This window comes from Arvicanthis niloticus, chromosome 18, assembly GCF_011762505.2.
Source record: "Arvicanthis niloticus isolate mArvNil1 chromosome 18, mArvNil1.pat.X, whole genome shotgun sequence".
NCBI classification, from domain to species: domain Eukaryota; kingdom Metazoa; phylum Chordata; class Mammalia; order Rodentia; family Muridae; genus Arvicanthis; species Arvicanthis niloticus.
Window position 1 is genome coordinate 15,978,626 of NC_047675.1, and position 20,228 is coordinate 15,998,853.

At 50.1% G+C, this 20,228-nt stretch overlaps 1 protein-coding gene and 1 pseudogene across 2 annotated transcripts in view; one reads left to right on the forward strand and one right to left on the reverse strand.

Annotated features, from left to right (window-relative positions):
- Positions 1 to 20,228, forward strand: part of Nkd1 (NKD inhibitor of Wnt signaling pathway 1) — a 70,493-nt gene that overhangs the window by 8,222 nt on the left and 42,043 nt on the right. The gene's annotated exons all lie outside the window — the stretch shown is intronic.
- Positions 12,702 to 12,833, reverse strand: LOC117723566 (small nucleolar RNA SNORA48; annotated as a pseudogene).

Here is a 20,228-nt window from a genome sequence, read left to right on the forward strand (position 1 = left end):
TATGGTTTCGGAGGATTGGAGTTCATGATGGAGGAGTGAGGGCGTGGCAGCAGGAACAGCTGAGCACTCACATCTTGATCCACAAGTAGGAGGTAAAAAGTGCTAACTCAAAATGGCATGAATCTCTTGAAATCTCAAAGCCCACCCCCAGTGACACACCTCCTTCCACAAGGCCACACCTCCTAATCCTTCCCAAACAGCTCCACCAACTGAGGACCAAACATTCAAACATATGAGCCTATGGGGGCCACTGTCATTCAAACCACCGCATTAGGTATTATAAGCAATGTGAATTTGATATACGTATACAGGAGAGTGTGCACAGGTTATAAACATGTATGGTCTCTAGTTATATAAGGGACTTGAGCAGTAAATGTTTGGTATTCAGGAGTGAGGATGGGGGAATGATCTATATTAGCGCCCTATAACTAGTAAAGGATACAACTGTATTTTGTTAAAATGCAGCAGTGCTTGCTACTCAGATGCTCTGCTTGCTATGCAGATGCTGCGCTGTGGGCTTTTAAGAACACATCTGTATTTTCAATGTAGCTGCCATACTCTGGGTTTCTAAGTTAGATTGGTCCACGCTTGGAAGATACATGTCGAACAGTGAATATATTAAAGGGAAGTTAGGGGACATGCTGGGGGCTTTGAGTCTTGAACAGGAACTGTTGGGGTCAGAGGTATCTGTCCTCAGAGGAGACCTGGTTTGAGCCAACACCAGCAGCGAGTCAGGGTTAGAAGCAGAGGGGATGTCAAGGTGTTGCATGTTTGATAAGCATCAGGGAGAAAGCCTCGGAGCATAGTTTGTTGGAGATATTGGTGGAAGTCGTGGCTGGCCTGGTTACCTTCTGTGTATACTAGATTGGCCTCATACTCACAGAGATCTGCCTGCTGAGTGCTGGGATTTAAAGCACAAGGCACCATACCCAGCCCCTGGCCACCATCCTATGTGTTGTGGACTCAGGTCTTTGTCCAGAGGGAAACCGTGAAGTATCCTTGTGTGAGGTCGGTGTGAAGGAAGAAGCCTGTGATCTGTTCTGTGGAGGAGAGTGTGAGGAAGGGCTCTCTGTAAAGTACTTTGGAAGAAGAAGGCAGGGATAGACGGTTCCATGGGCTCCGTGAGGATGAGCACAGCTCTTGGCTCTCTGGGGGCCATCCAGGGGCCCTTGGGGAGGCTGCAGGCAGGCAAGAAGGCAGAGAAACAGAGTAGGATGCAAGGTGAGCAGGGGCTGTGGAGGCCCCCAGCCTGGGTTCGAATCCTGCCTGCACGCTTTCTCATTGAGACTTCAGGTACTACGCCGGGCCTCTGTCAACCGGTGAGTACGGTGGGAAACAGATTCGTTGTTGATAATTTAAAGGAGATTTCTGAAGTCTGAAAGTTGCAAGTGAGGTTGGAAGAGACCTGCTGGGGGTTGAAACAACTGTGGTCTGGCACCAGCCACTGCTAAGGCTCAGGTGATTCACTAAGGTTAGAGCCATAGTGTGGGGGTGGCAAAGAGTGGGAGGAACCATTTCACTTCCTCTCTACCTTCCAGGTCGTTCTTTTAGCTGAATTCAGAAGCCAGTGTGCAAACAGGTCCTAGGGGACTGGTGCCCAGGGGTATCATAGAGCAGGTAGGGACCGGGTGTACATGCTGGTAGTAGCATAAGCATGGCTGCCTCAGTTTTCACAACTGGGAACTGGGCTGGTAGTATTATTTGCTTGTTAGCATGGTTCAGAAGAATCCCACGTGGGGCTCTTGAAGTTGTAATCTAGAGACAAGGGTGGAGGTCCATGAAGGAGCCTTTGTAGGATGCTAATACTGAACTCAGTAACCCACGGCGACAGAGAAGTCACATTGATAGGTGCAGCAGGCTGAACACACACCCTGCCTTAAGAGGGCAGTGCCACTTAGCCCCAGCCAACACTTAGCCTCTGGGGGACATGGCCTTGACATTGTCATCTGGTGGTTTAGAAAATCCAGATGTCTGGATTTTTATGCAGAACCTTCTGAATTTAAAACATTGCAGGCACGATGACATGCTTCTGTGATTCCAGCACTCAGGAGGCTGAGACAGGAGGATTACAAGCTTGCAGTTAGCTTGGGCTATATATGGGAGCTCATTTCTATAAATAAATAAATAAATAAATAAATAAATAAATAAATAAAATAAAAACAAGTCAACTAAAGAAAGTTTTAGGGATCGCTTTCTCTGGGTGAGCAGGTAGCTGGATTTGGCCTGCGCACTGTGCTTGTAATTGCTTCCAGCTCAGCCCTGTGGGCTCAGGGAGGTAGTGATAAGACATGCATACAGGCTGGATGAAGCATTTCCTACATTTCCTTGTGAGATCTTTGTATCTGTCTCTTGAGGACACTTTCATCACGTGGAGGAAGCAGCTACTCCTAAGCTAAAACTGCTGGCCTGACAGGAAAAGTTGGCTTTGGCTGCAGACAGAACAGAGCAGGTGGCTCTCTGAGCTGGGAAGCCACAGCTTGTTTCTGTGGTCGGCAGGACAACAGGAAGGCAGGCAGCGACTGGAGCAGAGACGAGGGTCAGTGCTCTTGCTGAGGACCAGCCGTGTGGGCTACTGGTCTACAGGTGTGACATCTTAGACCTGCGTCCCACAAGGGCTTCCTGATGGGTGGCCTGGGACCAGCAATGGCTCAGGCCCTTCCTTCATCTTCACATCTGTGCCATGTGTAAAGGAATGGTTCCTGCCACTTGGAGTTCGACGTGGGGTGAAATAAGATTATGTCAGCAAGTTGGAAATGGAGCAGCAGATACTCGGAGGCCTCTTAGAGCTTTCTGGCATGTCTACTCATGATCAAACAGATGCATACAAAGAGTGGGCACCTGAGTATGCTTCAGAACAGGGGCATGAAGGAGCATGAGGACTAATGGTTAAGGTTAGATTAGGGAGTGATGCTGAGGGAACAAGTAGGAGATGCGCCTTCCAGGCACAGTAGATGTACAACGGCACAGAGGCCATATGGACAGCACGAAGTCCTTAGCCTCCTCCTGGAGACTGAGTCTAGTCTCCTAGATGTCAGGTCAGGAGTCTGTGAGCCAGCAGAGGGGTGGGCCATGCCTGCTGGGGTGGGTGGTGATGTGTGCCACATCCTGTGGGGAGATCAGGTATCCGCTGCAAACCTTCCCAACGCCAGCTGCTGCCCTCTCGGTGGCTCTCTGAGCACCTAGTTTTGACTATGGAGTGGGTTAGGCACAGCAGAGCCTAACAGAGTCTGTCCTAGGGTTGTAGGAGAGACCCGCAGCCATCCTGGGGGCTTCTCCTTTGCTTAGCTTCAGAAGCTTGGTCAGGGAGCCTCACCCAGAGGCCTTTCCTGTAGGTGTTGGTTGGGGGTCCGCACCTGTGCCACACCTGTAGGGCGTCATGTTACAGGGCTGCTTTTGACCTTGAATTTTTCTCGTAGCACCGTTTCTCCCAGTGGCTTAGACAGATTGCAAGTGTCAAAAGAGGACTTAAGGAAACTTGGGTTACCTGGGAACACAGTTGCTTTGTCTGTGAGCGCTGCGACCTCTCTTCCTGCCCCTGCCTGTGGGAGTGTGTGTCCGGGGTAGCCCTGGGCACATGCTTTGTAGCTGCAGCCTGTGTGCACACAGCATGGGTGCCTACCAAGAAGAGATAGTTGCAGCACAGTTTCTGTCTACAGAGCACCTGAGGAGGCTGTGCCGTCCTTGTCCTCTCTGCTTACTTCTGTCAGCATCCTGGTGAGGCAGGCGTTGATAATTTTTCCTGATATTAATCAGTTTTCTTGTTACTCTAATGGCAAAATGCCCGAGGAGAATAACAAGGGAGGAAGGGTTATTTTGCTTACAGTTTCAGAAGGTATAGGCCCTTAGGGCTGGGGTGGGTGGAGGAGCGTAGTAGGACAGAAGGCACAGGGAGGAGTCGGAGACAAGACACCCTTAAGGACCTTCTTCCCCTTCCGGACCTATTTCTGCTAGCTATACTCTCCTCCGTTAAGGCTTCGGTGCCATTACCTCGGGATGAAGACTTTAGTACTTGAGCTTTTGGGGACAACATATCTGAACAGTGGCAGTCCCTCTTCCTCTAGCACAGTGGCTCTTAACCTGGACCTTCACTCCTTTGGAGATTGCATATCAGGTATCCTGCATATCGGATATTGACGTTACGGCTCATAACAGTAGCAAACTTACAGTTACGAAGTAGCAGCAAGACTAGTTTCATGGTTGGGGGTCAGCACACCATGAGAAGCTGTAGTAAAGGGTCGCAGCTTTGGGAAGGCTGGGAACCGCCAGCCTAGTGGGAAGACGAATGCTGCAAAAAACGGGTCTAGCTTGCTACCGAGCTGAGTCTCACCTGACACGAAGGAAGGACTTCATTAGAGCAAGACTCAAATCAGGCTGGAAAATTATAGAGTTGTCTTAGAGACGTGCCAGTGGGTTCAAAATTATATGTTATAGCTCCATCCCCGAGATCAACTGGTGGCCAGAAAAAAAGAATGAAATAGAAAATAACAAAAATAAGACAAACTATCACTTATAGGAAGACTACTGTTTTGTATTACTTTTTTGTATTGGTTTAAACACAAATATGTGTATCCATGTTTATATATACAGAAGCCCATTATAATGTAATTCTTATGGTAGATAGATTGTGACCAAAGTGTTAGACAAACACTGGTGTTTGGTCACCGCTCTAGATCAGAACTTGGCGTTCAAGCCCCAGCTCAGGTCTTTTAAGCTTACAGCCTTGGCCAAGTTTCCTGACTTCTCTGTGCCTCTGGTCTCTTGGCTTCAGAGCCTTTGACTTCATTTTTTCCCCAAGGCAGGAGCTCCTAGGGATTGGGTGAATGCTGTCACACTGAGCCTGCCCCCTTCTCATTGGGAATGAAGAAGATGAGGAAGGCAGTGGCCTTGTACTGAGGTCACCATTGGAGCCTGAAGAGCAGGAGCCACATCTCAGAGGGGGTGTGCCTGGGCAGCCACGGTGATTGCTGGAGGAGCCTCTCTTGCGAACCATTGGCTACTGTCTAACTTCTCCAAGTGCCTGGACAGTCCTCTTAAGCTCAGGGCTAGGGCTGGTGGTCCCACATCCTCTTAAGTACAACAGGTCACAGCTTTAGCCCAGATTTAAGGGAAGGGAGCACAGGCTCTGAGTTGATGAGTCTGTCTCCCACTTCCTCCTCCTGTGGCTGTGGCTAAGCTTCCATGAGGGCTTAGACTCCCATGGCTACTCTGAACTGGAGGCCAAATGGGGATAGTAAAAGGAAAAGTGGGCAGTGAAGCACAGGCTGATGGGTTTCTTGTAGTCAGAGTGCTCTGGGCTACTGTGTGTGCTGTGTGGGAGCACAGTCCAGTTACTGAGCTCTAATAAGCTAAGCTTGGTTTGCATGAATTGATGTGTGAATTTAAAGAACCTCCAGAATAATGGCTGCTGCCTACATCACCCAGCTCTGGTCTGAGGAGGAAGACCAGGGCCATGCAGCTCTCTCATCCCTATCCCCTGCCCCTTGTGTGTGTGTGTGTGTGTGTGTGTGTGTGTAAGGTATATTTGCAGCAGGAGGTGACAAGAGAATGTTCTTCTCTATGCCTTTGAAAGGAAGCCTTCATCCACCCTCCCCTGTGGACTATCAGAGGCGTGAGAGGCTGTGTTGTGGCAGGAGAAGCCAGCCCCATTGGCCACTGACAGCCATAGGCATGGTTTTCAGTGATCCTGGCTTCCATCTAGAAGAGTGGGATGGAACATTTGTGTCCTACATTACAAATACTTAATTTTGGAGCTCCTGTGTGCTACTCCTTGTGCAGCTCTGAGGTGAGCCTTTTTCCGAGAAAGGACCGGGGTGGGCACTGCCACAGAGTTTGCTGTAGGGTACTGGAAGGCAACCCCCTGGGTTGGAGCAGCTGCCCCCAAACTGGTGTTAACCAGAGGCTTTCTGGCTCCCAAAGCCTTGTTCACAGTAATACATTAATTGGCCAGGGTTATGTGTCTGGGGAAACTGAGCTCATACCTCAGATTCCATGGAGCAGTCCTTTGTGGGCTGGGCACTGCTTGGCAGGCAGTAGATACTCAAAGAATATCTGAGGTTTGGAGGATCCCGGTAGTGTGGAGAGGTCACAGGTGTGCAGCGGCTGGGCTGCAGGCTCTGTGCCTTTTAGCCCCAGTTTCTGTTCTGGGTCTTTGCAGAGGGCTTTGGATCGCTTCTCCCTTGCCCTGTGAGCAGGACCTCACCTTTCTCCTAAATCATGTCTGTGGCAATCCACCTAGCTTGCCCTCCCAAATGCTGAGATTAAAGGTATGAGCTCCCGTGCCTGGCTCAAACATTTCAAATGCACGTATGAAAATGTCACAGTTAAAATCACCTGTTGCTTGGGTGTGTTTTTGGGTCAAAGTGGGTAATCAGGCGCTCAGAGCACCTGCCCCAGTGCAGGATGGCAGTGTTTGTCTCTGTCCACTTCACATTGGCTTCATTCATAGGCCGTCTCTCTCTAGTCAGTGTGAGTCCTTCTCAGAAGGCCAGGCTTCTGCCTCCACCTGAATGTTCCAGAAAATTCCAGGTTACACTTCCATTGTTTTGGCCTGGGCCATGTACTTCTATGGAGTTGAGTCACACTGTCTCATGCTGAGTCCCTTGGGAGTATCTATTAGAGAAGTCCTTGGGAGTCCACGGGAAGGCTGCACATGCTGATGAGTGGGTGGAACCTAGAGTGTACATGCCCAGTTCACCGGGCTGAAGACTCACCAAGCAAAGGATGGCTAGCAGTTGGGGACAGCGCTACCAGGTAAAGCAGCCAAGCTTTGGGGAGAAATATGGCTGGCCATTGGGTTTCAGAAAGCCTGGGTGGCTTTCCGTTTCCCCCATGTGGCCCTCAGGGCCTCCTTCCTTCCCAGTTCCCAACCTTTGCACGGGGATACCAGGTAATCCTTCCCACCCTGAGTGCTGATAGCAACCCTCTGAAGCCCCTGTATTCTCCACCTGGGATGTGTGCTCTTCGTCCTTACTGTAGGACTAGTGTAGCCAAAGTTCCCGGGTCAGAAACTCTCCCTTGAAGTGCATGGAATATAAAAGGCTAGTCCTGGATTTGATTCTCAGCACTGCAAATCACACACCCAAACAACAGATGACTTGAATTGTTGTGACATTTTCATATATGTGTTTGAAATGTTTGAACCAGACATGGTAGCGCAGGACTTTAATCCCAGCACTTGGGAGGCCAAGCTAGTGGAGGCCAGTCTGGGGTCTACATAGCAAGTTCAGGCCAGTTAAAGCTACAGTGAGACCCTCCTTAAACAAATGAACAACTAAAAATAAAATAGTAATATAATATTTTGATCCTTCTCTTTATTCTCTCTCTCTCTCTCTCTCTCTCTCTCTCTCTCTCTCTCTCTCATGCACACACACACATGCATGTATACACACACATGCACGCACACATGCTTCATTTTATCTTGCCTTCCTATGTGTGGATCTGCCAATTCTAGGGGACACAGAGCTCGGGGTACAGCTTTGGACTGTGGTTTACATTGTTTCTCCTGTGTAGTGTGGGGGGCAGCCCCCACCTTGTTTAAGGGTTCAGTGAGGCAATACCTGTGCTGGTAGCCACATATGTATACCTGTCTCTATCTCTTTGGGTCTAAAACAGCATTTGCAAGGGTCTTAACTACTGTGTGGTGGCACAGAGACTCAGAGGGACCTGTCATCTGAGCTCCGGCTTCTCCAGAGTGAGCCTTCCACTTTGACAAATGGGAAGACTGATGTCTGTGCAAGCCATTGCCTTCCCTAGTGTCCTGGAGTGAGTTAGGTTAAGCACTTGTACACTCACCTAAGCACCAAATATTAATTATTGTATTTATTTACACCTCAAATGTTGCCCCACCTCCTGGTCCCTTCTCCCAGAGTTCTTTCCACCCCCCATCCCCTCTCCCCTTCACCTCTGAGAGGGTACCCACCCCCAGCATCTTCCTTCCCTGAGGCATCAAGTCTCTACAGGATTAGGCACATCCTCTCCCACTGAGGCCAGACAAGGCAGTCCTCTGGTATATGTACAGGGGCTCTGGGGCTTCGGACCAGCCTGTGTATGGTCTTTGGTTGGTGGCTCAGTCTCTGGGAGTTCCTAGGGATTTAGCTTATTGACATTGTTGGTCTCCTATGGGGTTGCCATCCCCTTCAGTTCCTTCAATCCTTCTCCTAACTCTTTCATAGGGGTTCCCAGTCTCAGTTTAATACCCCTAACTTATTTTAATGCTCACTGCCTCTATGAGCAAGGCCAAGCCACAGAGGGTGACTCACCTGCGTATCATGGCTGTCTCAGGGCTTCTCTGCTCTCCAGAATCCTTCCAGGCCCCTGAGCCCACTTGGCTGCCCCCTGAGCTGGGGTGGTGGGTATTGTTTCAGCAGAAATGTGAACTGGTGTTTTGCTTTGAGTGTATTAAGACACAAAGTCCCTGTGGTTAACAGCAAATTAATCACTGTGCCCGGGAGGACTGCCTGGGGTAGACATGACTTCATGAGCTTGTCATAACGTCTGCTTTGGCTGTATTTCATTCTCCAAGGTTTTTGACTTTCAGAAAAGGAGCTGCAGATAGAGTTACCAAGTTTTACAGAAATATTTTTACTGGGCAGAGGTTGCTTTATGGCAAGAGCCAGTTATTTCAGGAGACAAGCAAAGAGCCCTTTATTCTCACGTTCTGTGGGAGGAAAATATTATGTTGGAAAGCTTGCTTCTTGGATGGGCCACTGGGGAGGCCAGGCTGCATTTCTAGAGTGGGAGTGGGTGCCAGGAGATGGCATGGGGTAGGGAGGGGGAAGGGTGAGCATGTAAACATGTTCTCTTCTTCTTTCTGGGAGATTTAGGGCTGTGTAACTTAAGGGTATCAGGCAGGGATGGAGACACATCGAGTTGGAAGATGGAGCCAGAAACAGGGGGAGGGTACACTAGCAGGGAGGACCCAGATGAGATCTGGAGGTCTGGTCAGATCTGGTGCTGTCTTTACTGGTCATGGGACTCTGGCTTATCTGTCATCTGGAGACAGCAGCAGTACCTGTCTCTTGGTATGTCCTCAGGACTGAGGGTTGTTATGCTATGGTTGCTGTCTCCTTTATCCCACCCTTGATGCTGAGGATAGTGGATCCTAGGCAGGGAACGACTTCCTCTCCCCACACTACTGAGTCAGCTCACCCCTCCTCTTTCCATGACCAGGGCCCAAGCAGTGAGAGATTTCAACTCTGGGTTAGCTACCCTTGGGACTTGGAAGTTCACAGGCCTCATTCTGTTGTTCAAGCTACAGCTGGTGTCCTGGTTCCCAGAAGGGGCCCTTCTTTTTCAGAAAATGGGGGGAAGATTAGGCTGCATGTATTCAGGGTGGCTTTGAGCCTGTGCATGAAGGACTGCTTGCTCCCCTCCTGATGAGGAAGAAGGATGCCTGCCAAAAGTTTTGTTTGTGTCTGGAGCGGCCTTGTGCCCGATAAGGACACGGCATCTTTGCTCCCCCCTCGCTCTGGACCATAATCCCTTTTAAGTTGGGCAGTGGGGAGGGCTGATTTATTTCCTTCTCCTCCCCACCTCCTTCTCGTTATTTAGAATGTGAGGGAAAGCTTATCTGGTTTTCCGGGAGATCTGTCTCTTCAGCTCTGGAATCGCATCCAAGTTTACAGAATGGAGTCTGTGCCCAGAGCCTTCTGGTAAATATTTTGGGAAGTTGGATTCAGCTGGCATTATGGCCCAGGAGTGGGTAGTGGGTGCTGTTCGGGACTAGGTGGTTGAATCTGGACCCTTTTCACACAGTGTCTGTGAATAGGCTGGTGATAAGACATCTGTGTCAGCACCAAAATTCCTGCCTCTACCTGGTTCTGTGGATCCTGTGTTTGTATCAGTCATGCCTGGTCCCATATTTCCTGATCATGTATGTATGTGTACCCTGCCTTATCCTGGGGACCTGCTTCCTTCTTTCTGACCAGGACACTGGGATACCATGTCCCTCCACCTTCTGGGAGCCTTCTCTCAGCTGACCCTCCTTCCTCCAGGGAGCTTTCAGACTGCTTTGCTGATGTGTTCTTGGGTTGTCCAAGTCAGAGGGGTGTGGGTGACATACATGCCCTTTGTTTCCCAGCAGTAAAATGAAACCACCAATAAGAACTCTTCTCCTGATAATGAGAATTACAGGGACGCAGGGAACCTCAGGGCCTGGTGACCAGTAGCTTTTAGTAAACATAGCCTTCCTGTGACATTGGTCCCTGGGCGTCTCCTCAAGTCCCTTATACAAAATGACAAGATGTGTGTAACTTAAGCACACCCTCCCATTCTTTAAGCAATGCTGATGATTTGTGATACCCGAGACAAAGGAAATGCCTGAAGCGATTGTCTCACTGTGTTTAGGGACTAGGGATAAAAACAGTATGAGCATGCTCTCAGAGAAGCTGCTTCCTCAGGGTCTTTGGGGTTGGTCTCTGGCTGTACTGTAGTTCATCTCTTCCCCACAGAGGGACGCTGTGCAGAGCAGAGGTGTCCTGCATGCCTTCCATCTCACTAAGAGCTGGTCCTCATGTTGTCTTGCCCAGAGCGGGTGCTAAGAACCAGAGTGGAACCTGCCAGTTGGGGTTGATACAGATTCTCTATCCAGGGTTCTTAGGTGTCTTAGGTCTCTTAGAGCTCGGCTGTAGAGAGTTTTAGAGAAGATGCACAGCCGAGCTTCAGCAGAGTGGCTGCAGTCTGTGAGCTCTGCCAGCCATGGAAGGCCTCCTCTGTATTCTGCAGAGCTGACAGGTAAGGAAATAAGGCTGGCACAGGGTGCAGAGGCACAGGGTATCCCAAAGCTTTTGTGGGAAGGAAAGATGAGAGTTCCTAGTAACAATTTAAAAAAGATTTATTTTTACTATTTTTACGAACTTTTTATTGATTCTTTGTGAGTTTAGCATCATGCACCCCAGTTCCTCTCATCTCCCAATTCCTCTCTCTCTCTCTCTCTGTCTATGCATGCTATTGCAACACACACACACACCCAAAGTAAAACACATACACAAACAAACAACAAACAAAGCATAGAAAGTGTGTCCCACAGTACACCCCTCTGTCCCTACATCTTCACTTGCAAATGTTCGTTGCAGAGAGTCATTGGTCTGGTTCAAGATCTCTGGCTTCTGTGATACCATCAATATTACATCCACACTGGGACTCCTCCTGGTTATCCTGTTGCCCTGTGTCATGGAAATCCTATAGGTTTGGATCATCAGGACTGGCCATTTCACACATCCCAGCGTTTCCAGATGATATAGATTTGGGGGTGGGTCAATTCAGAGCCCTTGATCTGGGCTTGAGTGGTAGCTGAGCAGGTCAGCCTGCTGGCTCTCTCACCACCAGGGTGAGCTCTCCAGCACTGCTCTGGGTAGGCCACTCAGTGCTGCCATCATAGGCAGAAGTCAGGGTCAGCTGGCCTGCTTTCACATCCTTGGCTGGCTCACCTGCACCCACTCCTCCAGAGCCAGCTCCATTGTGCTGCCCAGTCAAGGTGCTGGCCCCACTCTTCAGGTGCTGGAGCCTATGAGGGGCTGGGCTAGCTCTCCCGCTCTCACACCTTCGGAGCTGGCTTACCACACCTTTGCCGTCAGGGCCAGCTCCATTATGTTGTCCAAGCGAGGTTCAGGGCCTGCTCTTCCCAGTGCTACAGCTGGTGAGGTGCAAAATCAGCTCTCCTTGTTCTCATGACCCCAAGGTCACCTCTGCCAGCTGCTGCAGGTGGTGAGGAGGGTAGAGATGGGGGGCATCACCCATACACCCATGCCACCTCATGCCAGATAGTATCAGGGCGAGCCTTCCTGTGCTCTCAGCCCCAGCTCACCTGTGACCACTCCATCAGGGCCAGCTCTTCTGTGCTGCCCAGATGAGGTACAGGGCTCAGTCTCTGGAGGGCTGCAGTTGGTGAGGGGCAGGGCTAGCTCTAGCTCTCCTGAATCTCATGACTCTGGGCAGCTTTCCTGACTGCTGGAGGTGGTGAGGGGTAGGAAGGTGTGGGGGGTATCAGCTGTGCACACGTGCCACCCCATGCCAGATGAGTAGCAGAGTCAGCTCTCTCATGCTCACACCCTCGGGGGCCCACACCCCTGCTGCCAGGGTCAGCTCCACTGTGCTGCCTATGTGAGGGACAGGGCCCGCTCTCCTGAGAGCTCCTGCCAGTGAGAGATGGGGCAAGCTCTCTAGAGTGCAGCACCAGTGGGGGGGGGGGGGGACAGTTATGCACACCTCCTGACATCCACAGTCCCTGGAGGCTGCCCCAACCAAGTTCTCTAGTGGTAATATGAGTATGGACATCAACACCAACCCCTGCTGTTGTATAGCCTCAGACTCAGACATGGCCATCAGCAGCAGCTTGGGATGAGACCTCACCATGGCCTCAGGTGGCGGGGCTCGCCTCTCATGGCTGGCTCCTCCTCTCCACTCTCAAGTCTCCAGTTCCATCTCTCTTCACAATGTTTAAGCTGTTCTGCTTCTCTTCCTCTCCCATCTGATACCACATACTCAAACACTGTGGTGGTTCCCGCTGCAGGCTGGCCATGTGGCTGGAGAGCCCCTGGGTGACATCCTCCATCCCTGCTGCATGGTGTGGTGGCGAACAGGTGTTATGGCCCACCTGTGCTGTGCACTGGAGGTCATGTCGAAGGGTAGCATGGTAGTCCACAGGTCTCTGTCTGTCTTCCTCTTCCCATGCTGTGCTGCCTGGATTTGATTTGATTTGACTTTTATGTGTCCTAGGTATAAGCCAGCTTTGGCCACCAAGCCAGGGTAAACGAAGGACTGCCGTCTGCTCCGTCCCTGACTGATGTAAGAACACCACCACCACTAAGGTGTCTCTTTGCCCGTGACCTGGGGCATTATTTTTGTGCATATTCATAGGAAGGCAGGTGTTCCTGAGGACCAGTGGCTTCAGTTGGTGCTGGGAACTGAACTCAGGTCCTCTGCAAGAGATGTATGTCCCCTCAAGTACCGAGCTATCTCCCTACCCCCAGCCCTTTCCCTGCAGTAACATTTTAAAAAATAATTTTTATATTTAGTGACACCTTTGAAATGTGGACATGCTAGCTTTAATAACATCAGAATTAAGTTCATTTAAAAAATGTAGCTTATAGGAATTTGAACTTACATCCCCTGTGTTCTCTTGGACAACACTACTGTCTACTCTATACTGTTCTCTAAGGCTAGCTACTGTCCTCAAGGCACTGAAGGTTGGTTCTTTAGACTTTAAAGATCTTATTCTCTTAAACTGCAAGGGACAGCTTTCATGCCATTAATGAACAAATGCTCTGTCACCTGTGGTGCAAAGGGTGAGGATGTGAATGGACCTTGTGCTGGGGAGGAAGGACAAGAAGCCGAGCTTCCACAGGCAGGCCTGATTCCGGTTGTGTGACTTTGGGCGAGTGCCCTCTCATCATATACAGCTGTGCTTGTCCAGACCCTGGAGTGAGCACAGAGCTCTGGTGTAGGCAGCTGAGTCCCCTGGAAAGATGGCAACTCCAGGCAGTTACTCACAATGTACCTTAAGTTCTGACGAGAGGACTTGGCTTCCAGAGTGACCACATCTGTTAGTTTCTGTGTTCCCATGTGGGAAATGGGTTGCTGAGAGCATTTGTGGGAAGGCTCTGCACATTGCTGGGATATTTCTAGAGATTTCCACACTTGGCTCAAACAGAACCTCCTGGCTACGTTCTGTGCAGCTCTCTGGGCTAGGATATGCCGGCAGCTCTCCCCAGGGCTACCTTCAATGGGAGGGCTGCGTAAGGTGCAGAAGGGGACCATTGACTGTTGACTGCCCTGTCCAGAAGTTGGATTCAGGGTCCTTATCAAGGCTTTGAGAATCGGTGGTGACTTGGACCCTGTCCTGGAGATGCAGAGGCATCTTCACAGTACAAACTGGCTATATGCTGCCATGACCTGTGAGGAGCCAACAGTGCGCATCCTGTGGACATGTGATCTGGAAATAGCCAGTCACAGAACATCCAGGAGGAACACAATCTGCTGTCCACAGCCTGGTGGAAGCAGGGCACATGTGTGTGTGTGTCAGGTTTGGAGGTTGGGGGAGGGGCTTTAGTTCCAGTGTCTGCAGGCTTCCTCCCTTCACACATAGGAACCCAGCCTGTCCAACCTACCCCTCTGTGTCTGAGAGGCCTGTCTGGGCTCAGACTTAGCACCACTTCTGGTTGGGCAGCAGATGGCCACCTTTCTTTATTGGCATCACTGTTCCCAGCCTAGTGTCAGCCACTAGCATATGGCCCATAGAGGGCTCTTCTGTCCCCATCTGCATTCCAGCCAGGTCACATTTACAGTACAGAAAGGCATCACCACTGGGTGTGATGCATACTCCTTTAATTCCAACAGTCAGGAGGCAGAGGCAGGAGGATCTCTGAGTTCAAATCAACCTGGTCTATGGAGTGAGTTCTAGGACTCAGGAAAACAAAAACAAACAAAGGAAGGAAGGAAGGAAGGAAGGAAGGGAGGGAGGGAGGGAGAGAGAGAGAAAAAAAAAGGGAAAGAAAAAAAGGAAGGAAGGAAGGAAGAAAAGAAAGACAGGCAGATATGCACCATGTCACTTGCATCTCTCCAGTGCCATCTGTGACTTTCAGGTAAAGAGACAGAGCAGTGCCTGCTCCTCTCCTGCCCCTCCCTGCAGCCCGGTCCTCTCTTGCTCTGCCCCAGACCCTCTGGTCCTACCTCTGGGCCTCTGCACATGCTCTTGTCTACTTGAGATTCTTCTCACTCACTTCCCTGTTCACCCTTTGGGGTTTAGCAGAGCAGCATTCCCCAGAGCCTGAGAGACAGTGGGTCCTTATCGAACCTGCTTCTCCACTTCTGTGTGGTTGTCACCACTAGACACTAGTGACTTCTTCCTGTGGCAGCTGAAGGAACTGTCCACTTTGCTGCTGACAGGTTATGGCTCTAAACTGCTGAGCCATCTCTCCAGCCCACTGTATGTGTTAGTAAGTGCAGTTCCTCTCTCTGCTCCTGACTAAAATTTGGTGGTGGTAGATTTTGATATTTCTGTGGAATGCCCCTGGGGCTTTCAGCTCATTAGGAAATGGCTGAAATTCAGCTCATTAGGAAATTAGGTATGGACCTGTCCTTTGTGCTCTTTGTGGGTCTTTATGATGAATAGGAGGTATGTGTCAAGGTTCCATTGGTTGACCCAGGGAAACAGAAATTTGGAGGGCACCAGTGAGCCCAAAGCCCATGGCTCTTCACTGGCATGGCTGTATTATTAACCAGGCTTTGCTACTGGGGGAGAAGTGAGAAGGATGCTGACTTCCCCACACAGAGAAGCAGAAAGAGGACTCTACACTTGTATATATTTAAATCCAGAACTTCCTGCCTACTAATGCAAGCTTAGGCAGCTTTACTGTCTTCAGGTCTAAGTTTTCCCATCTGTAAACTGGGGCTGTCAGTGAACCTCCTCTCCTTGGGCAGTGGTGTACATAAGGTTACTCAGATGGTCGTATAAACCCCAGGTGCTCAATAAAGCTGTCCTTGTGACCACATGCTATTTTCTTCTGTGTTCCTTTAGCACACTGGATCCCTGACCACCAGGTCTCCCTCTGGTCAGGTAACTCAAGGTAGAGGGTGGCTGGACAGCCAGCCTCCTTGTGCTAAAGTTGCTTTGTGGGCAAGTTTATGTTACTTTTTAAAAAAAGAGATTTATTGAAATAAAACCTCATGTTGTATCGATGTGTGTGTGCATGCATGCATGCATGTCTGCTATGGTATGCATGTGGAGGCCAAAGGACAACCTTTAGAGTTGGTCTCTTCTCCCATTGTGAGGTGTGGGGATTGAACTCAGATTGTAAAGTTTGGAGAGCAAGCACCTTTACCCTCTAAACCTCCTTGTTGACACAGAAAGCTTGATTTTGCTCCATGACATTAGCTTGTGCGTTGTAGGATCACAGTTGAACTCTGGTAGTCTCTGCCCCTGAACCCTCCCTAGCAGCTCCACGTGGATCCAGGAGGGTGAGGGCCTGTCCTGAGGGGCTTTACACCTGGGCTGCATCCTGGCCTTCATGGTGGAGCTCAGTTCACGGTAGTTGGAGTGTGTGGAGGAGGCGGTAGCTAGGAACCAGAGCAGGTCTAGTCTTCAAAGGCCTGGCCCAGTGCCCTTCTTCCCCTGTTCAGGCTCCACCTCCTTGAGGTTCCACAGCCTCCTCAGAAGTGCCAGCAGCTGAGGCATGTGCGTAACATGAGCCTGTAGGGACACTTCAAAGTCAAGACACCCCTCCAGGAGGCTGGGGATGTGAGGGTAGGGGTTCTGCGCCCTTCCTATTCTCTGCTGCTCTGCAGAGGTTTGCAAGAAAGACCACCCAAAGGAGCAGCAAGGCACTGTTGTTACCAAGCAGGGGACAGGCTGAGTGGGCCAAAACAATGGCCGCATGTGGTATGTATCTGAAGAGGACCTGGGGACAACCTTAAAAAAAAAAAGACACAGACACACAATTGTACAAAAAGTGTGCATATGACTGGGAAGATGGCTTGGTCAGGAAGGTACTTGCTAAGCAAGCATGAAGACCTGAATTTGGATTCCCCAGTGCCCAAATAAAACAGCAGCAAAAGGCTAGGCCTATAATACTAGCTCTGGAAAGGCAGAGGAAGGAGGCTCCCAGGAACTCTTGAAGAGTCTTTCTGAATCGCTGAGGCCTGTCTTAAAAGTCAAATGGGGAGCAAGGGAGGAAGACACTGAGTGGTCAGGCCTATACATGTATGTGCACACATGTGTACCATCCCCTCAACAAGCATACATACACACCACACAAACAAAAGGTATGTATGTGCACATACATCCTGACATGTTGTACCTTTTTATACTCTTCCAAAGTGGGCATTCTTGCTTCCATTTCACAGACCAACAAAACTGAGGCGCTGGGTAGTTGAATGCCTTCTTCTGGATCAGTCAGTATAGACCCTGATTGGGTGTGAACTCTGGGCTGCCTGTGCCCATCCTGTCTCACTACTGCTACTTTGGGGTCTCAGTTTTATCAGCTAGCAAATGGGTAGACTTGCTTAGCCTGAGTAGATAGCACCTGCAGAATGAAGGAGGGAGGAGGATAGGAAAGTGGTTTGAGTCACCCACAAGTTGAGGCTGGGGCTGAAGTGCCCTGGGAGCTGGTTTAGCTCGGTTTACTTCTCTGGGCCTCTCTGCCTGGGCATACACAGTCGTCTTTCCCCGAAGACTAAATTTAGGATTCCTTGGGGCCAGGCAGGCCTTGTCTTGTTTTTAGAGAGGCTCCATTTTGTTCCTGCTGGTGCTGGTGGCCGAAGCTCAGTGATAGCCTTGCCTGGTCTCTGCTCCCCAGAACTGGCCTCAGTTGATCTTGTCAGAGCTAATTAGTAGCTGGCCTCCCAGGCCTGGCCTTCCGTGGACAGGAGGAGTTATGGGAGGCGTGCCAGGAGCCCCCCATGTCCTGCCTGCTCCTCAGGCAGAGGCCCTTGGAGGGAGCTGCTGGGGTTTTCTTTGGCACTAAGTGAGCAAATGGCTCCGTCTCTCTTTTCTTCTGAGCCCTGTAAAAATAAAAAGTTAAAAGGCCTAAAGTTTGAACAGTAAAACCAAATACATGAAACCAAGCTGTTTCCATGCGGGAGCCACGGACTGCGAACACCCAAGTTTGAAACTTCCTCTCCTTGGGATTTATGGATGCCTCGGAAACTTTTTCTTTTTTTTCCTTTAAACATCAGATCGGCTCAGGGTGCGCTTGAAAAGCACAGCCTGGCGTTCCTCGCAGCTAGCTTGATTTAATGCAGCTGGGTACTGTAAGGACTTCTGAGGGCCACGCTTCAGAGGCCTGCAAAAGCTGTTTCAACACTCAGTAAGTGGTGTGTGTGTGTGTGTGTGTGTGTGTGTGTGTGTGTGTGTGTATTTCTAAGCCAAGAAGTATAGTCTGAGATTTATTAGGCTCTTCTGCCTCCCCACTAGTAACCCAGATTCTGGCTCTACAGCTTGGAGGGCGGGAGGGACGGTGAGAGAGAGAGAGCCTTCCTGTAGGATGCCTGTGCACACTAAATGTTCATGTGCTTATGGGCCAGTGTTGCTCCACAGAGTGCCACCGGCCCAGGCCTCCTGCAGAACATTAGCACGAGGTGGTCGTAGTGGGGGAGAAGGCAGGAAGAGGAGGTGCCATCCATCCAGGGATTTGACTTTGGACTTCTGGGCCTGGGCTCCTGGGATATGGTGTAGGACGAGGGTTGGCAGGGGAGGTAGGGTGGTGTCCCCAGAAGTGGGTGCCATCCTCACCTGCCTTTCCTCTTCCTGGGCCATGGGTCACAGCGTGGCCTTTCGGAAACTTGATGTTGGGAAGCAGGTATTGCTTTTCCTTGTGGACCCGGCAGACAGCTGGTGGAGGTGGCAGCTAGTGTCGTGCCCGTGTGTTTTATGGCGCTGACTGCATAAAACAATTTAATTGGGTTTGGAGTGTGACCTGCTCAGTGGTAAAGGTGTGGATTTAGTGTGTGAGGACCTGTGTTCTATCCCCAGCACGAAAAAGTGTGAATTTAATTAGTTACCCAAATTTAAGAAATGGAGAGAAAGCAGCAGGTTTAGGTTTTGGCCTGGACATCAGTCTTTATAGCAGGGTTCACAGGGAGAGCCTGAGCCATCGGCTAGTGCTCTCTGTCCTGTCTGGGTCGATACCCTGGATATAGTTGGCAGAGGGGAAGGGGATTCTCCAGTATCCTACAATGCCAAAGATAGCCATCCATAACAGAATGCTTTGGTGCCTAACTTCAGAAGGGCTAAGGCTGAGAAGCCTACTCTGGGGTGCACCTGGCCTCCACTTGGCCGCAGAGTCCACAATGTCCATCCCCTACCCTGGGCTTCAGAATTTTCTCAAAATTTGGAATCCCTACGACTGGTTACTATCGTCATGGTCTCTAGCTGCCTTTTATTCAAACTTTGGATTATGTATTAATTTGGCCCACTCCTCCCTGTCTCTCAGGGTCCTCCTACCTTTGCCTTGAACAGGTTATGGGTTCTTGGTAACTGGCAGTTGTATGTATTGCACAAGTGAGCCCATATTAGATCCTGGAGGAGCCACTGTCTGTGGCCAATTTCAGTGACATGAGGGCAGTTTGTCACTTTTCCCCCAGGTGACAAAGGAGATGAAAGACTCCAGATGTGAGAATCACTGTCTTTAACATTCGTTGGGCACTAGTAAGATATAGACTCTTTGCCAAATTGCTTCGATCAGGCATTGGGTCTGTCTGTTCTAACATCTCAGGGCTAGATTTGGGGTGTGAGCCCCAATATAGTCAAGAGACACCCACATTGGCCCACCATAAAGATCTGGGTAGTGCATTACCCCCTGCAGAAAGCTAGGAAAAGGTTAAGGTTTTGATACAATATTGCTAGCTCTTGTTAGTTTCAATACACTATCCTATACAATCTTGATACAATATTGTTACAGCGTAATAGATCTCGTCCTCCATCCTGTCCCTTTCTTGGGCAGCCACCATTCTCATTTCAGCATCTGTGGGCTCAGTGTCTGTCTCAGGAGACACCTCCTCACCATTTCTCAGTAAGTTGTTCGTGTTGGGAGGTGTGTGCATGTTGAAGACCAAGAGGTCAACCTCAGGTATCATCCCTAAGGTAAGGTCTACCTTGTTTTGTTTGTTTGTTGTTTGTTTTCTTTGATCTCCCCCCTCCCCCGTGCCCTCCCCCTCCCCCTCTCGTGGAACCAGGGCTTGCTTATTAGGCCAGTAAGACCTAGGAATCCACCTGTCCATGCTTCACTAGTACCAGGATTACATGCCTGTGCCACAGTGCTAATGTTTTACATGGCTGCTCGGGGTTGAATTCCAGTCTTTATGCCTGTGTAGCTAAGGCTTTACCAACTGAGCCATCTCCCTGCCCCGGAAGTCACTTTTGATCAAGGCAGGCAGAACTGAACCCTGGAGTTTGGGAGCTGACCTTGTTCTGGGAGGGCTGCACGGAGGAGGTGGGGACTGATCCTCTCAGATCTTTCTTTCATTGCTGCTTTTTGCCTTGAGCTCTTCTCTCCTGCTGAGGAGTTGTTTCTCCACCCCTGGTATTTTTCTTCCCTTTTGCTCTGGTTTTAGATGAATCAACACTAGCATAAACAAACCTTGGCACTGCAGTGGCCCAGTACGTTAGAATTTTATCATGTGCCAGCTCCAACAGGCAGGTGTGTGGATTGGAGAGTGGCTTTTGGCCTCCAAGTGATCTGGTGGCCCAGGTGACTTCCATCTTGTGGCTCATTCGCTTTCAGTTGCCAGATCTT